Source organism: Argiope bruennichi, chromosome 8 (assembly GCF_947563725.1).
Source record: "Argiope bruennichi chromosome 8, qqArgBrue1.1, whole genome shotgun sequence".
Classification (NCBI taxonomy): domain Eukaryota; kingdom Metazoa; phylum Arthropoda; class Arachnida; order Araneae; family Araneidae; genus Argiope; species Argiope bruennichi.
Genome location: NC_079158.1, coordinates 22496104 through 22509442, shown reverse-complemented (window position 1 = coordinate 22509442; position 13339 = coordinate 22496104). Strand labels below are relative to the sequence as shown.

At 28.2% G+C, this 13339-nt stretch overlaps 1 protein-coding gene across 1 annotated transcript in view; it reads right to left on the bottom strand.

Annotated features, from left to right (window-relative positions):
• Positions 1-4458, bottom strand: part of LOC129981734 (nuclear receptor coactivator 2-like) — a 378069-nt gene extending 373611 nt beyond the window's left edge. Inside the window, exon 1 of the mRNA XM_056092698.1 lies at positions 3732-4458. The gene's annotated coding sequence lies outside the window, so the exon portion shown is untranslated. The remainder of the gene's footprint in view (positions 1-3731) is intronic.
• Between the last annotated feature and the right edge of the window lie 8881 nt (positions 4459-13339).

Below are 13339 nucleotides of genomic sequence, written 5' to 3'. Positions count from 1 at the left end.
AGCATTTTCTGATCTACTTTTTCATGTTCGCCGGCAATTTCTTATATTTATTGAAGCATTTTAGATTACGTACGATAAAAATTAAACTACATGAAACTATTTTATTATTCTAAAACCGAAATACCATGCAGAAACTCAAAATAAGAAAGTATGTAAATAAGATTTTCATTCCAAATATATGAAATAAAGCAATTTCAATCTTATCAGCCTTCACATGTAAAAAAAAAAAAATCGATTAGAAAAATAAGTAAAAATTTTATTTTTATTATTATGTTATGTAAATTGGCATTTTTAGCCTTTCTCTTTAATAAAATTATAAAATCATTCAAATATTTCTGATTTCGCTTCTATCTAAACTTTTTTAAAGAAGAATTTAAACAGCTCTGAAATGCAAAAGTTAAATTAATTTTAAGTAGGTACAACGGAATCTGAAGTTAAATGTAAGTTAATTCTAAAAACAAATGAAAAAATCTATGAAAACTTTTACTTGTTCTGTTTAAAATCATAACTTTAACAAACGAAATGCTTTTATTCAGAATCACATAAGAAATGAAAATTTTTATGCGCACGTCACTTAAATCATTTTTATCTAAAACAACGAATTACCCAATAACGGATCAGCACCCAGTGGTTGATTTACAGTTAATACAGATAAAGAAATCGTTCTAGGAAATCACTATACTACATAAATAACAAAAAAAGTACATATTAGGAAATGCGTTAAAAAATCGGGTATTACAATCAAAATCTTTTTAAAACAAATGTTTTTAGTAGGCCGGATTTTCTGAACTGTAACACTAAGTAGGAATGTTCTAGATCATTTCGCAGAAAGCTTAAAGAACTGGGAAAGTTTATCTAGGACGTCAGGCTATTTTTCGAGTAATACTGTGAATAATACACGATTTTGTATAAAGAAAATTATAATACATAAGAAAATTACATACATTAAGAAAATTATAATGCATTTAGTATATAATGAACAACCATAATATACTTAAAATAGAGCAATCATTTTCTATTTATAATATATTTTTGAAGGAAAATTTTTTCAAAAATTAATCCTTTTAATATTAAATTGAGTAATAAGTTTTCCTTTGAAATTTCAAGGCCAATTAAATAGTTATTTATATGCAAAGAGCAAGGCCACTCCGGGAAATCAAGAAAAAAAAAGTCAAAAATTGAGACGTCTGGCTTCTTTACTTTTTACAGATGAATTTCTTCGTCTCATCATAGTCTAAAGGAAAACGATTGAAGATGAAAAAGAATTTTAAAACATAATGTCTGCAATTCATAATATAAAAAAACTGACTAAATAATACGAAAGTACGAATGACAATCCATACAAATGGAGGCTAAAGCTCTAAAATAATATTTAAAAACTTGCAAGAAAAGTATTGCAAAACAGCTGAAACAATTATATCCGTATCTACAAAATGCAAATACAAAGTGCTCAACAAAACATTTTTATAAAACGAAACAACCATAAAATGGTAAAAATTACTTTACAATGTAGCGGCCGCGTTGAAACTACGCATAGCTGCACTATTGCTGAAAATGCTAATTTGTATTGATGTCAAAATAATGGCTTTCCCCTCTAATGTAGAGGTCGCCAGGTCCAGGCATACGCCCAAACAGCAGAAAGAAATGAAATAAGCTGTTAAAAGCTTCAGTAAATAAAAATACATCAGAATTTTATTCACTTTAAAGCAAAATTATTCATAAATAAATACTGGAAGTGAATTAATTAAAATAAATGAATGTTAATAAATATGGATGGGATAAAATATTAAAAAGCCAGACAAATTTCGTCTGGCAATGTTTGCAAACTAATTTGGCACATTTGCTGTATTAAATTTCGACATAATATTGTATTTCAATTTAGTAATGTTATAAATAGTAATGGAAGAAGTTTTAAGAAATAAAATTGAACGAAATTGAATTCCGTAATTTTGCGAGGAGAAAAGAAATTACGTCAGTTAACACACCGCAAATCGTAATGTATTTATTTATTAAATAAATAAACATTTGTAGTATACGCCAATAAAATTTAACTTCAATTTAACTCGAATAAACATTTATTGGTTTAGACGTTGCTAAAAGTAGTTTAGATGCAGTTATTGAAAAAGATTTTGCGTTTCTTTTTTCAGTTATAATAGATAAAATATTGGAACAAAATAAACTTCATTGCATATGTAAATCAAACTCATGTAGAAATAACAAAATTAAATGAGGAAATAAATTTTCTCATTAAAACTGCGTTATTTATTTCACTTTCGATTATTTATATTTAGTAACAAAACATAGTAATATAGTTTCTTTAGCTCATATTTAGCAACACAAAAATGTGGAAGTCTGCCAAAAACCAATCAAATGAAGTTACATAAATCAAATGTTTAAATAAAGAAAATAATTTATTTTGTAAATGAAAATGATTGGTATTTAGCTAGTTTCAAATTAATCATTTTTGTTATTATTGTTTTTTTATATTATGGAAGTAATAATTTCAAAAGCGTTAATTATGAAATCAACTCCTTTCATAGAAGTTCAAAAATAATAAATTTATGGTCATGCGATAAATTAAGTTGCGAAATCGATTTATTTAAATCAATTACTATTAATTTAATTTTTGGAAAAGTGCACAAATTTTATTCTAACAGCGACGATACCATTTATGGATAAAGCTTGAAAATATTGCTTTTGAGATATGTCAACAATGAAAAGGCAACTAATATCGTGAAAATATCCCTATTTTCATTATAAAAATGTTGAATTATATAAAATTTTGAAGTAAAAAGTAAGAGTAAAGGCGGTAAAAGATATATAAAAATTGTTCAATGCAAAGATCACGGAAATAGTACAAAATTCTGTAGTAAAACTAACGGAATAAAATATTCTATTTAGTATGTAATAGGAAAAGAAAATAGTATATTTGCGTTTAATTAATTATGTATTTAATTAATACTTGGAGATCATAAGGCTTTCTCTTTCTTTTTTTTTTTTTGAAATCTGGTCTAAGAATTTAAAGAAACGAAAGCAAATCTAAAATGTCATTTACTGCAAAAAAAAAAAAAAAAAAGTTTCACAAAGTGTTTTGTGTATTCTTTTTGCCCATTTTCACCCGTAATATTAAATTTTACTATATAAATGGTGCAATTTGACCAAAAATGGTTCTCGTGTCAAAACAAGAAATCAAAAACAACCAACTAAATCTCAATATTGTATGCAGCTCGAGCCAACAGATATTACTGAATATATTTTTGCATAAGCTAAAAGCAAAAAGAAAAAAAAAATTGCATAGCATTGCCTTATTTTCAAGACTAGGATACGTTAAAAACAGCAATAAGATAAATTTTAATTTCACAAATCATATTACTTTTCGCTATTTAGGTATTTTTAATTTTAATGAAAATTGAATACTATGCCGATAAGTATTTCCACAATAGCATTTCACAACTTTTACTTACCTTGTTGACGCATAAATACAAGATAATATGCCTATTCTAAGTTGTAAAATGCACTGTTTTCAAAAATATTACAATGAATTGCAATAATAGTTGGTATCTTTCATCATTCATTTGAACATACAAAGTAACAAACAAACATCCGAACAAATATGCTAAGTAAAATAGGAAGCAAACATTAACAAATGTTATTCGACTGTAACAAGTAATAATAGTTTGATATGTATATAAAAATAAATGATTGCAAAGGAAAAGTAAAATAAAACTCACCTTTGGGGACATATCAGTCCTTTTTATCCACACCAGAAACTAGGCAATAACACCAGTGGCAGAAAGGGGTTAACTTAGGGAATCATATACTTCTCGAATTTTTCAAGAAGAAACATAATTAACACAGCTCACGAGGAAAACGTTGAAAAACTTTGAAACAACTTTAATCACCAAAAAATTGTTTAAATTAGCACTAATAAATCAAATCCACTGCGCTGGCGCTTCCGCCCGAGACAGTTGTCAATATCCAGAAAAATAATACATCCAAAGAGGAGCACTTAACACGTGTTTTTCAAATTTCGTCACCGCGCTGAAACAATTCAATTTCCCGCAAGCACACAACAATGCGCCGATGCAGGGGCCTATCACATTACGTCATCGCGCATGCCGCCTTTGGGTGATCGACAGCATCACTATTTGTAAACAAACACCACACAACACTATTTTTCTTTCTTGTGAAACAACTCTTCTCTTCTGTTTGCTAGTTTCTATCGTTTGCGGAATGCCTTGTGCCACAAATTTCGAACGCTGAATTTGGGAAAAACGAAAGATTCCATGGCGGGGGTTCTTAATTCTTTATTTTTTCGTCCAAGCGCCGACGCTCGCAGTCGGAAAAGTTTTGTGGAACGAATGCACGTCGCGCTGCCACGCCGCGTATTGGGCTGTGCGAATGGCGAGAGAGCGAGGCAGAAAAAGTTGCGTTACAGCTGGCTTGGCGTGCGGTTCCAGGAGAGCGGGTTTTCGAAACAGGTGCCGTTTGAATGGGTGAAAAATAGAGGCTCTGGATGCTAACCCTCTGACGGGCGACTGTTTATTTGTTGTTTTACTTTTTTGCTGCGCTGGAATGGCAGCAGTGTGAAAAGGAAAAGTAAAGAGTCGGGTTGAGTTGTGCAGTAGTTTCAGAAATGACAGCGTTCGTTCGCTCTCTCTTTTCGGATGATGCTTTCTCTTTCTCTTTTTTTTTTTTAAAAAAAAGAATTAGATTGCCGAGAAGGAAGTTAGTTAGAAAGGAGAAAGTTAATATTCCAATTGCGGTTGCTCGTATCTTTTTTTTATTATCCCCCTCAAATTGTTCAGTTCTTATCATTCTTGAAAGATCGATTGTAGTCTTTTCATTATTACGATCCTTTTTGTTACTTTGATTTGTTTTCGAACACAATTAGCGCTCGTTCACGCGTGTCTTGACGTCAAAGTTGTGTCACAGCAGTTGCTCGATGGGAAGTATTCGCTGATAAAACGCATGAGACGCGAAATGTGGGATTTTTTCGCAATTCTATTCGACATTTCTGTCTCGGGCGGATATTTATATTTCTGAAAATGCATCACTTCATAAACCGTGAAGGTACTAAATTAAATGGCAGCCCGGGGAAAAGTAACTGCTTATTTAAAAAACTTTAGTTATAGTTTAAAAACTTAACAAAGAGCATTCCCATGTAAATCGTTTGGTATCTATTTATGAATGAAAAACAAACATGAAGAAAGGAAAATCATGCACAGATACAGTGTCATACTGTATGAGTATTAACGGATACATTGCCAGATTGTTTAAAGCAAAAATGACTTCTCTGAAATGACACAACACCCCTAAAATTTACATATTATTATTCCATCATCGTTCCATTATTCCATTTCATCGTTCAAAGAAGAAAAAAAATTCTAAACTTCTCTTTATTTAGATGTTTATGTCAACATGGTGCATTTTTATGTTTAATGTGTTTTACGTTACCTGCTTCATTTTAATTAATTTATTATTTAAATATACGTAATCAAATCTAATAAACTGTATCAAAAAGTATTTTTTTAACTATACTTCCAGCAGTTTAATAGTAGTAAAGAATCAGTTTATATTATATTATATCTTAATATATATAAATTACGAGTCACGTTGTTTGTCCGCGATGGACTCCTAAACTACTTAACCGATTTTAATCAAATTTGCACACCGTATGCAGTTTGATCTAACTTAAAAGATAGGATAGCCCTTTTTTTGAATTTTTAATTAGAATTTTAATTATTAATTAAAAACTAACTTTCCCGCCAAAAAAATCTTTTCATTTTCCCCACCGCTAAATGAGTACGGCTTCAGTTTTTTTTCCAACAGTCATGAGGCTAGGCTTAAGATTTTTCGGCTGATTATTTGAAACGATTCTATTTATTTTCTTAATGTTTGATGCATTTAAAATTAAACATTGTTAATTAATCGATCTTTCAGATTCATTCTTAAGTACTTTTGAATTAAAATAAAACAGAATAAAGGAAATTAAAAATTTCTAATCTGCATAGCGTTACCCCAACTGGCGTAGAAAAACACACGCATTTGCGTTACCGTAACTGGCGTGAAAATTCACGCATGCGCATTGTGTTCTGATTGTTGACATGACAACCATTATCAACGATTGATTTAAATTATTTTTAGGTTCGTTGCATGTTTTTGTAATTAAATTGTATTTATGTTAGTTATATATTTTTTGTATACGCTTATAGTTTTAAGTACATCGTTTTTTAAGCAGTTTTTTTTAACCTGTTTTCAACCGATTATTTTAAACGATTCGTTTTATTTTCTTAGTATTTGATGCATTTAACATTAAACATTGTTAATTAGTCGTTCTGGTCATGATGAATCTGAGAATATTTTTTGACAAATTCTTGAAATATTACATAAATTAGGAAAGATATTCTTTAGTGCCCATAAAGTTTAAACGCTCAGTGACTGTTTTCAGTAATCATATTACAAAAAAAAAAAAAAAAAACTTTGTTTCAGTAAAAAATATTATTATATTAATTGCAGATTAGTCCTTTCCACTTTAATTTATAGTATAAATTCTACGGGAACTAACAGAAAATTAGAGAGATACATATTATGTTATGACTGAAGGCGTTTATAATATTATAATTGAATTATATGACTATCAAAATTTCAAGTTTTAAAATATTTTGATGAAGAAGCTATTAAAGTAGGAATTGCATAAAATATTTAATTATTAAAATTTTAGCAAACATTATGATTGGCGAACCGGCTGGTCGCCAAAGGCGGCTAGTATATATATATATTCAAGTGACAATGTTGAAAAAAAAGTTCAATTTCCAAAAATCAGCCTGTGTGTTATCTCATCAGGCAATTGCACTTACCCCAAAATTTTCTGTTTAATATTTTTAGTTTTATTAATACATTTTATTTTTTATCATCACTATATTTTATTATTCATTTTTGATTAATTATTATTATTACTGTTACGATTTATCATTTACTTTCTCATGTTACCATAAAATATCTGTACAAAAAAGAAAGTAAATTTTTTAAAGGAATTATAAAAAAACATTTGATTTCGACATTTTGACACATCTTTATAGTTTAGATCTTTTCAAGTGTGAAAAATAAATTTTTGGAATTATATCTGTCTATTTATGAGTATAAAATTAAAATAACTCAATTATTTTGTTACAAATCGGATAAATACGTCTTTGACCAAATCTTTTCAAAATTACAAATACTTTTTTCCAAAACTTTTGCTGGATATTCTTTACTATACTATGAAACCAAGAACCAAGCAATATTATTTGTGAGAAAGACGATTGAAAGATTATTTTTGAATTTTCTTTTCGGAAAAAAAAAATCGTTTCCCTTCTTTTCATCTTCTTGTTATCACTACGTAACTAAAAAGAAAAAAAAATGATTTTTTTCTTTCTTTTTTTATTTATTTGATCATTTCTTTTGATTTTTATACGATCATTTCTTATGATATTTATTTCTTTGGTGTTTATCGTTTCTTATGATCTCTGATATTCCGGAAGATAGTGACTGCTAAACTTTTTAAGGGAAAAAAGATAAAGAGAAACTACTTCAGCAATGAAATGTCTTATTAGAATAAATATATTTAAATATTTTAAATAATATTCCTTCTATGGCTGAAAAACATCGTTTTGTATATCCTCGGAACGCATTGATGAAGAGGAAACTTATAATGTTATTTTTCAAATAAGAATATTAACATTTAAAATTATTGAAGATATTTATTACCTAAATATGAATCAACCTTATAAAACCTTAAATAAATTTTCCAATTTCCCAATTGGGTATTATTTCAAAATCTCACGGCTGTTCCTATTTATTTTCACGTTACAAGGTACGAAAAAATAAAATATTTAGGTGAAAAATTCGACCTCTATATTTTGATGATCACCAAAATTTAGAAATTTCCTATTTCTTCAAAAAAAAAAAAAAAAAAAAAAAAAATTGAATTTTGTGTGTCTGTCTACCTATTAACCAGCATGTAATATGATACGGTAGCTAAAAAATTGTAGAGAAATTAAAAAAAATGAGGGGAAAAAAAAGAAACACATTCATTTCACTTCACTGCATTACAGAGTTAAAGGCAAAAGTTAACGTATTATGGGATCATGCTAGAAAATCGAGAGAAGTTCCGCTTAAATGTAAGAATTAATGAAATGTCTTTGATTAAAAATAATATAAATTCAACTAGCATTTATTCTTACGTTCATGGAGTAAAGTAAAACAAATAATCAATAAATAACGGTATGTATTTTCAAATAAATTGACTCGAGTGATACACAAAATGAAAGAGGAAAGCACACTGTGGCATCTCTTCTTTCATTCGCTTGAGAATAAAACTAATTTCTCACGGAAACTGCATTAGAAACTTGACACGAATAAGTCACACGCTAATCAATGCGAAAGATTGTTTTGACAGAATTATCGATCATCGGAAACTGGAGACGAACTTTGCTCTAGGTATCAGACACCAAATCAAAATCCACTTTCGTATTAATGCACTTTTTTTGGTGTTTTCTTTTAGACTTTCTTTCCTGTGCATGTTTTACATTTTAGGCATTTGTGGCATATGTTTGTCGATCTGTGAGCTCAATGTCTTCAAAATGTAACAAACTAAAAGGATGAAATTCGGTTAGAGATCTTTAAATTAAAATCACAAAGACTCCTCAAAAAAATTGTTTCTTTATAATCACAATAACAGATTTTATGATAGAGTAAACTTTCACGTTCTTATTTGGCCACATTTGTTTTAAATTTATAAAGATGGAACGTTATAGTCGATTTTTCGTGCATTTTTTGACTAAATTCCTAAAATTATTACAATTGTATATTCCTGATGACAACATAATATTGTAATATTTTCAGAACTTAATTATGCATTAATCGATTAATGGGATAAAATTTTATTTTCCCATAAACATTACTATAAATTTGAGAAAATTGATATAAAAACTTGGAATATTTAAAATAATGGATTACAAGGTGTAACTAAAGATTGAAAACAGAAAATAATAATAAAAAACACACACACTTTTATTAATATATTAAAATGCTGTAAATGAATTGCTTTATCTAGTTTGTGGATATCAACATAAAATCATAAAAGCATGAGATGCTTAAAGTAATACTGTAAACAATTAATTACATCACAATTAATGTCCATGGAAAAATTCCTTGTAATTTATTAAAAAATAGAATGTGTCATGAATGTTCTTAAAATTATAGTTTGTTTAAAGTATTTCGATCAGTTTCATGTCAGTTCTATCAGTCATCAGTCTCACGATTCTACAGTTATATTTCGACATCAATATTTTTGAAAAAAATAATATTGCTTTTTATTTTGAAGTACAATATTAAAACAATAATTTTATAACTTTTTTGTTCGTATTTTTATCAAATAGATGGATCTGAGAACATAAAAAATCGAAGTTTTATTTTTTTGTAATCAAGCATATTGATTCCTCCGTTTACTATAAAATCGTTAAAATTGTAAATATCCTCACAGAAACATTAAATGCTTTCATATTCCACAGACAAGAAATCGTTGTACAATATTTGTGATAGCAATTTGTTAAAGCAACACTTAGTCAATTTGTCGCATTCACAAATGTTTTAAAAATTGATACTTATGTAGAAAATAGGCTAATTGAAGTGGCGGCAAGAACTTCAGAGTGATTAAAAAAATAAAAGAAAGCACAAATAATAATAAAAAAAATACTTAGTACAACGAAGCAGACTTGAGAATATCAATACTTCAACATAACTAATGTTGGAAAAAAAATTTGTCTGCTAAACAAAAATCGTCTGTAACTTTAGAATGGAACATGATTGCTGTGTTTCCATTTCATTTTTTTTATTTACGTTGAAGCTGCTTACATAACATCGAAAAATTAAAAAAAGAACAAGAAAAGAAATAAGAAACATGATAAAACGATCTCGAACAAGATGTGATTCAACCGCTACTATAAATATTCTGTGTTTCGAATCTCAGTTGAGCAGAGTCGGCATCATTTGAAGCGGTTAGGAAAAAAAATTTTTTTTCGGAAATCTCTTTCAATCTGGACACTTCTGTTCTTGAGAATTTTGACAGTTGTAAGTGAGGTTATGGATTGTAGCTATTAAATAGCAGCTTAACTCGAGTATTAGTTAATAGGCTGGATTCAGCCGTTTGGTGGTGGTTACGGTTTTGGTTAGTCGACTGCAAATGTTCGCAGAGAGATAAGAAAAAGAAGTAAAAAAAAAAGTTTAATTAGGCCATGATTCAAACGGAATATGTGGGACGTTGATGAAAAATTTTGAATGATGCGGGTGAAGAAATGAAATAATAACAATAAAATTAAAAAAGAATCTTTTTTAAAAATCCAAAAAGTTAAACAGCAAAAGAAGAGCAAGATTCTGTACTTAATTTAAAAATATTACTAAAGCTTAAGGCGCAGATATGAAATGTTCTTAATAAATTAGAACTATTTTTGTATTCATAATACTTTTTTTTTTCTAAAGTGTGTCTTCAGGCAATATTTTTTTCTGTAGGCTTGATTTATTTTAACGATTATGGGCAAAATATGGGCTGTTTACAGGTTCTAAGCACACCATCGCAGATTTTAAAGTAATAATAAAGATTACGTTACGTTAGTTAATAGATACATTATTAGAAATGCCTTATTTCTAATTCATTCTTCTTAAAAGCAGCTTTTAAAAATGCTGTCGTAGTTTTACTTACTGTAGTGATATTAAAGAATTTTTTTTAAATAGTCTTTTTTTTTAGTTTTATAATAAATTATAATATTTCATTAATAGTTTAATTATTTAATTTTTTACTCAGTTGTAACAAAAATGTGCATTTTGCATTACAGAATCGATTAGACTCACTCTTTAACTATTTTCATTTTGAAATTTAGATTTTTCATGAAAAAAATATTTTCTTGTGTTTTTGTACACAACTAAAAGAATATATTTCATAAAGGAATTTTTATATTAATTATTTTCTACAAAAAAGTTTGAAAACTTATTTTTAAAATTTTAAAAATACTATATAATCTAATATTTTATATATTCTAATTCTTCTTTTGCGATTTTTTTATCCATCTATAGTATTCTTAATTTCTTATTTTAAAATTGCCATCTGATATGACATTTTTAAGGTGACATTTTTAATCTTCAAAGATTTTTTACCTTTACCCAATTTACTCTTTCAGAATCGTCTATGGCTTCGTTGGAAAAATAATGGCTTAGCAGCTAATTTCTCATTGATTAAAATTCAAACTTAGCATTAATTAAAATTCTAATTATATTTTAAGTTTTGGCACCTTTGAAATATTTTATTATCATCATGAACACAAGATCATACAGAATTTCTTAACTGTTATAACGACAGGAAGAGGATGGGAAAAAATTCGATTGAAACAATTTATCTTAGCACATTAAAGTGATCTTATAAAAAATCTGAAAAAAGTAATCATTAATTATTGAAAAGTTGTTTAGAGATTAAAGCTGTTTGTGGCTGGGAAAGAGCATTTAACTAAAAGATTTTCAAAGGACTTAAAAGAGAAAAAAAAATGTACCTTTCATTTTCATTTATTTCCTAGAGAAACATAAATAAACATAAGAAACTTCCTAGAGAAACATAATTAACTAGCCTAACAAAGTTTATTTTTTATTTTTATTTTTTACAAGTATTTGTACTTAAATATAATAAAAAAAGCAAAGGGATTATAAATTCAAGCAGAAAATAAAGTAAGTATAAAGCATATAATTTCTTATTGCTGAGTACCCAGTTTTTGGACGAATTAAAGTATCTTTATTTTATAGATAGAATTATTTTTTTAAATTTCAATGTATATTATTTATTAGTTTTCTGGTATGCAAATTTTAATTACAGAATTTTTGATGTATAAGTATTGGAATGTGGTAAGGATGTAGAGAAATTTAAGAAAACAAACAAACAAAAATTATCATTTGCAATAGAAAGCGTTAAAAATTGTAAGAAATCAAAATAGCATATTCGTTTTAAAAAAAGAGATTTATAATATTTGTAAGAAACAAAATATTTTTGTAGAATATGTTACAAAGTAAAATGTTTAAATGAAAGGAGCAAAATGCTTTTAATCTATTTATAATTTAAAATTTCAAAACTCAAACCGAAGCAAGCAAGCCGAAAAAATCAAAGCAAGTTTTAAATGTTACAAAGTAATATGTTTAAATGTAAGGAAAAAATTGCTTTTATTCTATTTATAATTAAAAAAATTCAAGGCGAAAAAAATGCATAGAAATCAAAGGAAGTATTAAATGTTCAACGACATTGAATGGAATAGAAGCTTGATTCGTACTGGAAAGGAAATTTGAGCTCTAAATACTAAACGACAGAATCATATAGAATTTTATCGAGACAACAATTCAATTTTAACCTCAACATTTCAATTCAAATTTTAAAAAAAATCCATCAGTGATGAGTTTGGTTTCACATATTTTTTTCAACGTATGCAGAATGCAAACCGCATCGAATTCCACCATCTTTTTCGACTTCCTGAAAACCCTTGCCTCCTGGTATGATAGAAAAAAAATTATGAAATACTCCATTCAATTTTAAAAATAGGGTGTCACTCTCCGCTACGTACCCTTAGCAGATGCTATCCCCTCTCTCCCCCCTCCTTGGCTTTCTATACATTTGAAATCTGCCATCGGTAATGCTTTTTAGCAACTGCTTGGTTCCACTGATCCATATTTTCCCAGGGATTTTTTTTTTTTTGCAAACGATAGGTGTTTTCCGATACCCCCTCTCAGCCATCCTTTTTGGATGTACAGAGAAGAGGGGGAGATACACGTACGATCAGATCGACAGGTGGCAGAACCCCTTGGTTCCGGAGTTGCATAATGTAAAGCAGGTGACAGCAGACGATTCATAACAAGAACGATCTGGAGATCTAAGGCAGGTGGACAAGTATTTTTGCATGCTGCCAGAAAAATAATGAAATACCAAGTTTTATCTCACAAGGACAAGGCCAAACAAACAAGAAAACTAGATACAGTAGGCATTCGGCAATTGGGTTCATAACTATTCGGCCTACGTACTATCCAGTCTAGTTAAAAATAATTCAGAGTAATACAATGAGAGATAATTTGCCTTGCCAAAGAAGAATCTATTTTTATGAAAAAACCAAAATCTGCAACTTTTGATTCTAATATAACTCGGTCTATCTCTTCAATTTAGTATAATAACTTATAAAATCAATTGAAATTAAAATGATTAAAATAATTTTTGTAATAATTTTGCTGTTATTATTTTGGAACTCTATGTTGGGATTCTTTTAGACACATTGGA